At 49.0% G+C, this 10,663-nt stretch overlaps 1 pseudogene; it reads right to left on the bottom strand.

Annotated features, from left to right (window-relative positions):
- Nucleotides 1-7,747: 7,747 nt before the first annotated feature.
- Nucleotides 7,748-9,179, bottom strand: LOC139278288 (large ribosomal subunit protein eL20-like; annotated as a pseudogene).
- Nucleotides 9,180-10,663: the final 1,484 nt, after the last annotated feature.

The raw sequence follows: 10,663 nt of genomic DNA, 5'->3' as shown, positions 1-10,663 counted from the left end.
GGACTGTACTGTGGTCATGTAATTCAATCTTATGGCAATATAATGTAGAATATAGTGTAATGCTGGGAGCAAGAAATGTTGTTAGTTGTGACATGATTTATTGGTTGATCACACTCTGCCACTTGGAAAGCAAACTGTTTGGGACTCAAGTTTGCTATGTCATGTACTTTCTCTATACTTTGCTTATGATAGTTTCATGTAATGATTCTCGGTAAAAAATGTTTGTTCTCCACATAAGCCTGTGCAAAGTGAATTGCTCTGATGTTACCTCTGACCCCTCCCCGCCCTGCCACCACCATTAATGTTATAGAAACATAGAAACATAGAAAATAGGTGCAGGAGCAGGCCATTCAGCCCTTCTAGCCTGCACTGCCATTCAATGAGTTCATGGCTGAACATGAAACTTCAGTACCCACTTCCTGCTTTCACGCCATACCCCTTGATCCCCCTAGTAGTAAGGACTTCATCTAACTCCCTTTTGAATATATTTAGTGAATTGGCCTCAACTACTTTCTGTGGTAGAGAATTCCACAGGTTCACCACTCTCTGGGTGAAGAAGTTTCTCCTTATCTCGGTCCTAAATGGCTTACCCCTTATCCTTAGACTGTGACCCCTGGTTCTGGACTTCCCCAACATTGGGAACATTCTTCCTGCATCCAACCTGTCCAAACCCGTCAGAATTTTAAACGTTTCTATGAGGTCCCCTCTCACTCTTCTGAACTCCAGTGAATACAAGCCCAGTTGATCCAGTCTTTCTTGATAGGTCAGTCCCACCATCCCGGGAATCAGTCTGGTGAATCTTCGAGGTGGAGCCGCCTGTCCCTCCCAGAGAGGAGTCATTGCAGGGAAGAACAAATGAAGAGATGGTGGAAGAGACGGAGGAGATGGTGCTGCAGGAGCTGGAGGAGGCCACTCCTCAAAGCGTTGTAACGGTGGTGGTACAGGAGGAGGGAGGGGTGGCGGAACTTGAAGGGTCCTTTCTACCTACGGCCACCGGTTTCTCATGTTGGATTCCTGCCCGAGGAAGCGGGATCAAGCGGAATGCAACAGCGTACATCGACCCCCATGGTGAATCCGCAGCGGCTGATCCACCAAAGTGGGAATGCTGCACGACAGGCAGATGCGAGCCTGTACATGGTAGTTTGTCTGAAAATATCGCAGCTTTAGCAGCCCGTCATTCGGAAGACATGGCAGAGAACACCCAGACCGTCAATGCCAATGCAATGCGACAATCGACGGCCATGGGATATGGCACTGCATCCCAAGGTGCCATACCACCGATGGTGACAACACCCAATCGTCAGGAGGAACCAGTTTCTTCCGACTTTGAAGATGGGTGCTCAGCAGCTCCATCTCCTCCAGAGCTCCCAAAAGATAGCGCTGCCATTGTTGTTCCCGCCCCCCCCCTCGGCAGACACGCTCAAAGTCCTGTGCTGGTGCACGACATACTGTTCCCGATGTGGGCAGGGCCAGCGGTATTGTTAGCGGGAGGAGGAGGAGGGGGACAGGGCCAAGAATCAGAGGGTGATTGAGGAGGAAAGGCGTTGGGAAAGATGGCCGCAGGTAGAATTGTGGGAGGGTGCAGGGGTGTTTTGAGTGTTGTTTATACTGTTGTTGATGTTGTTGTTGCTGTTTTTGTTCAGAATGTTATTTTTTGTAAAAGTTTTCATTCAGAACAATTATGTTATTTTATTACATTGTTAAAGTTTAATACAAATGACAGGTTTTATATAAAATGTTATTTAACTAAACTGTTCTTGTATTGTGTCTCACTCACCTCTGGGAAGGTGAAAATATGTTCCATAAGACAACTTTTAGGAAACACAACTTTAAATGTGTGATTGCCAGTGTCCCTTGTAAACTCATATCTCATTTTGGATGACCTCGACCCAACTGACTGGGTTTTTCTTCAGTCTCGTGAACATCACGTAATTAGCTAAGCCACTCACAATACAACAGCTCTACCAACTTGTGAGCATCCTCACAGGTGCATACATTACAGTTGTGATGCCTGCTACAGTTGAATAGCCCCACGAACACATTGTCAAGCCAAGTGAAGAATGGTTACTTGGATGAGGCCCCAGTGCGTAGACACAACCCCTCCCCCTCCAACCCCGCCCTCCCAGCCCCACTACAGCCAGCATTAGTAAAGGGAGGGGCGGGGGAGAAAATTTCCTGCAAATAATTCATGTTCAGCAGTGAATAATTCAGTGGGCTGACTCTAATAGCTTTTTCCTGAGTGGTGTTACATATGTTACAAAATCCCTTTCCTGCCACCTACAAAATCAGCCCCTCGGCATGTTACACAGGTACTGGTCAGTTACTCCAGTCAAACAGACGTGAAACATCTGCAATCGAATGGGCTTATTTTTTAAATAATGTTTCGATTGGGAGCGTTTGTTTCTGCGGACCCAGAAATACACCAGGCAGCATCGCTCAGCAAACACCCTGAGTTCAGTGTCTCTCTGAACAGACGACAGTGAGTGAGACATGGCACGAGATCAGTCGTGAGGCATCATTCCTCGCCAACCCTCATTCCTCAGTTTAAAGAAAAGTTTAAGCAATAAAATGAACCACTCCTCTCCCTCTTCCCATCCCACTCACACGTGTAACTGCTAATAAAATATTTCATTGGTGGTGATCGCTGCGACTGGCTTTAATTAGATCAGCCCAGGCCTGGTTGTAAGTACTCCAAAAGTTACCTTGTTGTTCATGAAATGTGATAATAAATGCAGATTTTCTTTCTAAAGGCTAACAAGCATTAGTGCGTCCCAAGCTCAAAATGTTTGGATCAGCCTCTGCAAATGTTGCATCCTCTCCATGCAAATAGCTCCAGTAACTGAAGTTGGCCCAGGAGTTTGATTGAAGTCCAACTCATGATGTTGATGGAACAAATGCTGAGGTCGCTACTCGTCGGTCTAATTCAAAAATCTCTGGTTGGATTTAATGGGGAGCAAAAGTTGTTGGGAAGGTAGGGGGTATCTCCCCAGACTGTTATGTCACCTGAGAGTGAGATTGAAAAGGGGTGAGAGCCTATTTTCTTCTCTGGAAGTTGTTATGTATTTAGCCCCTTGTAACCTTGTAACCTACATCACACCTGTCCATCAGAGGGCCTACCTGCTGGAGTCCAAAGGGATCCCAGCATGAGTATAACAATTGGCGACGAGGTAACGAACCACGCGAAAATGCAGAGAACAGTCGGCACCCTGGTGAAGTTCTTGGAGGGGGATGATTGGGAGGCCTTCGTGGAGAGATTCGACCAGTACTTTGTGGCCAACGAGCTGGAAGGGGACGAGAATGCAACCAAGCGAAGGGCGATCCTCCTAACTGTCTGTGGGGCCACTACCTATGGCCTCATGAAGAATCTCCTGGCCCCGGCCAAACCTACAGAGAAATCCTACGAAAAGCTGTGTACGCTGGTCCGGGAGCATCTAAATCCTAAGGAAAGTGTTTTGATGGCGAGATATCGGTTCTACACGTGTCAACGATCGGAGGGCCAGGAAGTGGCGAGCTACGTCGCTGAACTAAGGCGCCTTGCAGGACATTGTAAGTTTGAGGGATTTCTAGAACAAATGTTCAGAGTCTTTTTTGTACTGGGCATCAGACATGAGAGACTCCTTTGCAAACTGTTGACTGCAGAAACTCCGAATCTAAGTAAAGCCATAACGATAGCCCAGGCATTTATGTCCACCAGCGACAACATCAAACAGATTTTGCAGAACAAAGAAGTTTCGGCGAGTACTGTACATAAAGTAACGTCGGTTTTGAGCAGAAATATAGAAGGCAGAATGTACACGCCGGCTGCTGTGGCCCGACCTCAATTGACCCAGAGTCCGCCATCATCTGTTAATGCGAGGCAGTTAACACCCTGTTGGCGCTGCGGGGGTGATCGTCGGCCCCATCAATGCCGCTTTAAGCACTTTGAGTGCAATGGCTGCAGAACAATGGGACACCTCCAACAAATGTGCAGGCGAGCTGCAAACCCTGCAAACCGCCACGTTGCAGAGGAAGATCGGTCCACAGTGGATCAAACAGAATTGGAAACTTGCACGGAAGAGGCAGAAGTGTACGGGGTACACATATTCACGACGAAATGCCCACCAATAATGTTGAAAGTTGAACTGAACGGTATTCCAGTTTCTATGGAGCTGGATACAGGGGCAAGTCAGTCCATAATGAGTAAAATGGCCTTCGACAAGCTGTGGGGGAAGAAGGCACACAGGCCCAAGCTCAGCCCATCCACATGAAGCTAAGAACTTACACCAAGGAACTAATCCCTGTAATTGGCAGTGCTGAAGTCAAAGTCTCCTATGATGGAGCAGTACATGAACTCCCGCTGTGGATTGTGCCAGGGGATGGCCCCACGTTATTTGGTAGAAGCTGGCTGGAGAAAATCCGCTGGAACTGGGACGACATCCGAGCGCTTTCGTCTGTTGACGACATCGCATGTACCCAGGTTCTAAGCAAGTTCCCATCGTTATTCGAGCCAGGCATTGGAAGTTTCTCGGGGGCGAAAGTGCAGATCCATTTGGTTCCTGGTACGCGACCCATCCACCACAAGGCTCGGGCGGTACCATACATGATGCGTGAAAAAGTGGAAATCGAGCTGGACAGGCTGCAACATGGTGACATCATCACGCCAGTGGAGTTCAACGACTCGGCCAGCCCGATTGTTCCGGTACTCAAGGAGGACGGTACAGTTAGAATTTGCAGTGACTATAAAGTAACAATTAACCATTTTTCGCTGCAGGACCAGTATCCGCTACCCAAGGCAGACGACCTATTCGCGATGCTGGCTGGAGGGAAGACGTTCACCAAGCTGGATCTGACCTCGGCTTACATGATGCAAGAGTTTGAGGAGTCTTTGAAAGGCCTCACCTGCATTAACACGCACAAAGGTCTATTTATTTACAACCGGTGCCCGTTTGGGATTCGGTCGGCTGCAGTGATCTTCCAGCGAAACATGGAAAGCCTGCTAAAGTTGGTTCCTTTTACAGTGGTCTTCCAGGACGACATATTGGTTACAGGTCGGGACACCATGGAGCACTTGAAGAACCTGGAGGAGGTTCTTAGTCGGTTGGATCGCGTGGGGCTCAGGTTGAAATTCGGTGTGTTTTCCTGGCACAGGACATCGAATTCCTAGGAAGGAGAATCGCAGCAGACGGCATCAGACCCACTGACGCCAAGGCAGAGACCATCAAGAACGCACTGTGACCACGGAACATAACGGAACTGCGGTCGTTTCTGGGACTCCTAAACTACTTTGGTAATTTCCTACCTAGGTTAAGCACCCTGCTAGAACCCCTGCATGCGCTACTGCGCAAGGGAGATGACTGGGTATGGGGAAATTCGCAAGAGGCTGCCTTTAAGAAAGCCAGAAATTTACTGTGTTCTAACAAACTGTTTGCCCTGTATAACCCATGTAAACGACTAGTGTTAGCTTGCGATGCGTCGTCATACAGGGTCGGGTGTGTGTTGCAACAGGCTAATAAATCGGGAATATTGCAACCTGTTGCATATGCATCCAGGAGTTTGTCCAAGGCCAAAAGGGCCTACAGCATAGTTGAAAAAGAGGCTCTGGCGTGCATTTATGAGGTAAAAAAAAATGCACCAGTACTTGTTTGGCCTCAAGTTCAAGCTTGAAACAGACAACAAGCCGTTCATTTCAATGTACTCGGACAGCAAAGGGATCAATACCAATGCCTCTGCCCGCATCCAAAGATGGGCGCTCATGCTGTCGGCATACAACTATGTAATCCGCCACAGACCGGGCACAGAGAACTGCACAGATGCTCTCAGTCGGCTACCATTGCCCACCACAGGGGTGGAAATGGCACAGCCAGCGGACTTGCTAATGGTCATGGAGGCATTTGAGAATGAGAAATCCCCTGTTACGGCCCGCCAGATCAGGACCTGGACCAGCCAGGATCCTTTACTGTCCCTGGTAAAAAGCTGTATCCTCCATGGGAGCTGGTCCAGTGTCCAAATGGAGATGCAGGAAGCGATTAAGCCATTCCACAAATGCAAAGATGAGCTGTCCCTGCAGGCGGACTGTCTCTTGTGGGGCAATCGTGTGGTATTGCCCAAGAAAGAGCAGAGACACATTTATTGGGGAACTACACAGCACCCACCCAGACATCGTGATGATGAAAGCCATAGCCAGATCCCATGTGTGGTGGCCAGGCATCAACTCAGATTTAGAGTCATGTGTACGCCAGTGCAACGCTTGCTCTCAGTTGAGCAATGCACCCAGAGAGCACCACTAAGTCTGTGGTCCTGACCATCCAAACCATGGTCGAGGATCCATGTAGACTATGCAGGCCCATTCCTAGGCAAAATGTTTTTGATTGTCATGGATGCTTACTCAAAGTGGATTGAATGTGCAATAATGTCTGGAAGCACGTCCACGGCCACCATGGAAAGTCTAAGAGCTATGTTTGCCATGCACGGCCTGCCTGATGTCCTAGTCAGCGACAATGGGCTGTGCTTCACAAGTGCCAAATTCAAATAGTTCATGGTCTGCAACGGGATCAAACATGTCACATATGCGCCGTTCAAGCCCGCATCCAACGGCCAGGCAGAACGAGCAGTCCAGACCATCAAGCAAAGCTTGAAACGTGTGTCGGAAGACTTCCTGCAGACCCGATTGTCCCAAGTACTGCTCAGTTGCCGCACCAGACCCCACTCACTCACAGGGATTCCGCCAGCCAAGCTGCTCATGAAAAGGGCGCTTAAAACAAGGCTCTTTCTGGTCCACCCTGATCTACATGATCACGTGGAGATCAAGCGGCATCAACAGAGTGTGTACCATGACCGTGCAAACTTGTCACGCAATATTGAGATCAATGATCCTGTATTTGTGCTCAATTATGGACATAGTCCCAAATGGCTCACAGGCACGGTCACAGCCAAAGAGGGGAGTAAGGTGTTTCAGGTCCAACTGACCAATGGACAACTGCACAGAAAACACTTGGACCAAATTAAACTGCGGTTCACCAACAGCTACGCACAACCTGAAGAGGACATCACCAACTTTGACCTTCCAACACACACACAAGTGGCAACTGACATCACAGTTGACCATGAAACAGAACTCATCATCCCCAGCACCCCGGCAAGGCTGGCCGGCTGTCCAACAGCCCAATGAAGAACTCACCAACCCAACCACACCAACATTTGTACTGAGACGATCGACAAGGGAGCGCAAAGCCCCAGATCATCTCACCTTGTAAATAAGTTATTGCTGACTTCACGGGGGAGTGATGTTATGTATTTAACCCCTTGTAACCTTGTAACCTGCATCACACCTGAACACCAGAGGGCCTACCTGTTGGAGTCCCAAGGGGTCCCAGCATCCCTTGGGAGTACAATATATAAGCAGGCCACCCATGAGCTGCCTGCACTCTGGAACTATAATAAAGGAGCTAAGGTCACACTTGCTCATTACACACAGTACTTGGTCTGACCATTTATTATGAATATAACAGAAGTACTACTTGTCCTTGGAGCTCTGATCCACAGCAGCCCTCCAACATCTCACCCAAGCGGCTATCCCTTTGAGCCTAGCGATTTTTGGACTATTTGGCTATTAATCAAATTTACAGCACGGAAGGAGACCATCTCGGCCCATCGTGTCCGCGCCGGCCGACCAAGAACTATCCAGCCTAATGCCACTTTCCAGATCTTGGCTCTGTGGGTGTATTGCAGCCGAGTCTGATCAGGTGATCCAACAGTATATCAATACATTTTAGAAGAAAGTGTTTGGTCTCTTGGTGCTGAAGCGCAGCTTGTGCTGGTGACGCAGGATTCAGAGGGAACTTGATCATGGAATCATGGAACAGGGAATGAGGGACGATCCCCCTCCAGGTCAGGCAATGGGGTGGCGATCCTCCTCTGGGTCAGGGAATCAGGGAATGGGGGCTCCCACTCCGGGTCAGGGAATGGGGGGGGGGTCTCCCCCTCCAGGTCAGGGAATGGGGGGGTCTCCCCTTCTGGGTCAGGAAATGGGGGGGTCTCCCCTTCTGGGTCAGGGAATGGGGGGAGCGCTCCCCCTCCTGGTCAGGGAATGGGGGGGGCTCCCCCTCCGGGTCAGGGAATGGGGGGGAGAGCTCCCCCTCCGGGTCAGGGAATGGGAGGCTCCCTCTCCGGCTCAGGGAATGGGGGGGCTCCCCCTCCAGGTCAGGGAATGAGGGAGAGAGCTCCCCCTCCAGCTCAGGGAATGGGGGGCTCCCCCTCTGGCCTTCACCCGTTCCCTGATCTCTGGGACCACCTGCTGACCCTCACTGGCTGGACTCAAACAGTCCCCAGTCCCGCGGGAGACGGAGGCTTCAGAACGAGCGCGTGCCTCACCCGGCTCCAGGCCGGGCCCCAGGGGGTCAGGTTCCCGGGGCGGGCGGGGGGGTGGGGTCAGTGTCATGTTCCTTATCTGAGGGCTGTCCGACCTGTTCTCCTTCACCTATGTGGCAGGAAGCTGGATCCTCTTCTGAATGAGGAGGACATGTTCGATCTGATCAAAACTTGCCTCGACAGCACCCCTCGGGATGAAGAAGACCAAGGACAAGACCAGTGCCGACATGAAGGAGAGAGAGGCAATGATCGACGTTGTTTCGGCGCTCATAGCAGAGTGACCGCAATACTGGCCTTTGACCTATGGTGCCCAAGTTTAAAGGGAGCCTTACTCTGTACGTACCTGCCTTGGCAGTGTTTGATGAAACGGTGTAGAGGGAGCTTTACTCTGTGTCTAAAATCTAAAATCATAGCAGGCCAGTGACACTTGCTCGATGGTATCTCTTCTATCTTCATGATCTGAATGGAGTAAGCACGAGCACGATGGCCACCCCCCATGTCACGGTAGCACTGGGTAACAGCACCAGCAGTGGTCAGGTACCTGTACTCCCGGTACATATTATGGGTTCTACTACAAGAGTCGTAGCGCAGCCAAATACCAAAGTTCTTCACTTCTTCTTGTGACTTCTCAAAAATCTGTCCACAATAGACAATTTCACCAGCAGATTTTTCAGTTTCTTCATCTAAGAAATGAAGTACTAGAATCGAGACTTGGCAACAATATTTTTTGGAGCAAAGATGCGCATCCGATACAGAGCAGGGCCGGGCTCTTTCGTTGAGGGCAGGCGCCGCCCAATCACCTTGTATTCCTTAACGGTGCCTGAAGCCTTCATGTCGCCTCTCGCTCACTCGCCTGCCATCCGAAAGAGTGTTGCGTGCCCATCCATGCATCATGTGCCATGCAATTTCCAGCTGGGGTCATTGGACAGTGATCAGGAGCTCAAACCCTGGTTTTCATATTCTTCTCCCAGACTGGGGCTGTCGAGGCCAATTCCAAAGACATCAATTTCACCTCGATTAGCTAACTTGACACAAACTGAGAATTAAATCTGATCTAGTTGTTTTAACCCACTAAGCAGTTGCTGCATTTATATATTAAAAACAATCTTCTCCTCTCCCCTCTGGCTCTTTGGGCAATGACTTAATCGTGCATAATGCTGGGCCCAAATCAGGTAGGTACTTTAAAAATGAGTGGTTGTGATCGGAGCGATAACAGGCTCTTTGGTGTGAATTAGCGCTTGGGGGAAATGTTAGCCGATTTCTGGATGGAAAATGTGGATGGGCGATTTACAGCAATGCCAGCGGTAATCATAGGCCGAAATTACCGCCAGCGATAATCGGAAGGTGAAACGGGCGGAATAGGGCGGTAATTTACATTTTTGACCAAAACGGGCAATAACTGGGTGGTAACTGGGCATTAAATTGCTGACCCTAGGGGAAATTCTAGCCCGTGTACAAAGTGTGAAACATGTAACACCTATCAATCGAGCCAACCAAAAGAACCATTGATAAGTCATGACCGCCCTCAGAGACCGTGGGAAAAGATTGGTTGTGACATATTCACACTCGGTGGCAAAGACTACTTATGCACAGCGGACTACGTGTTTCTTGAGGTGTTTGATGATGACAGTGGCATCTTTCTTTCCGTGTCGATTGTCTATCTCAAAATAGTCCAAGTAGTAGTCCACTGTGCATAAGTAGTCTTTGCCATCGAGTGTGAATATGTCACAACCTTTCTCTCAAACCACGGTATTCCAGACAAGATTCAATCTAACAATGGACTTCCCTTCAACTCACAACAGTTCACAAACTTTGTCACAGAATATGGATTCGATCACGCAACAAGCTCACCAGAATAGCCACAAAGTAACGGAAAGGTTGAGAACGGAGTTAAGCTCGCAAAGTGGTTAATTTCGAAGACAAAGAAAGACTGCGGTGACTTCTAGATGAACCTTCTCATCTGACGAAATACGCCAACTGAAAGCCTTGATAGTTCGCCAGCACAACACTTACTCAGTTGCCGCACAAAGACAAACATCACGATCACAAATGAATTACTCAAAGCAAGAATCATACACGACGTCATCATCAACAAAGAAAGGAACCATGCCAAACAAGTACACTACTACAACAGAGCTGCTACAGCACTTCCTACAGGAAGAAGAAACAGTGAGACTCAAACAAACAAGAGAAAACAAAGAGTGGCAAAAAGCTCAGGTTCAAAACCAAGTCAGCATTTGTTCATATCAGATCATTACAGAAGATGGCCATGAGTATCGCAAAAATCAGAAACATTTGAGAGAGAACACTGAGACAT

The sequence above is a fragment of the Pristiophorus japonicus genome, chromosome 13 (genome assembly GCF_044704955.1).
Source record: "Pristiophorus japonicus isolate sPriJap1 chromosome 13, sPriJap1.hap1, whole genome shotgun sequence".
Lineage (NCBI taxonomy): Eukaryota > Metazoa > Chordata > Chondrichthyes > Pristiophoridae > Pristiophorus > Pristiophorus japonicus.
This window is presented reverse-complemented; position numbering and strand designations above follow the sequence as displayed.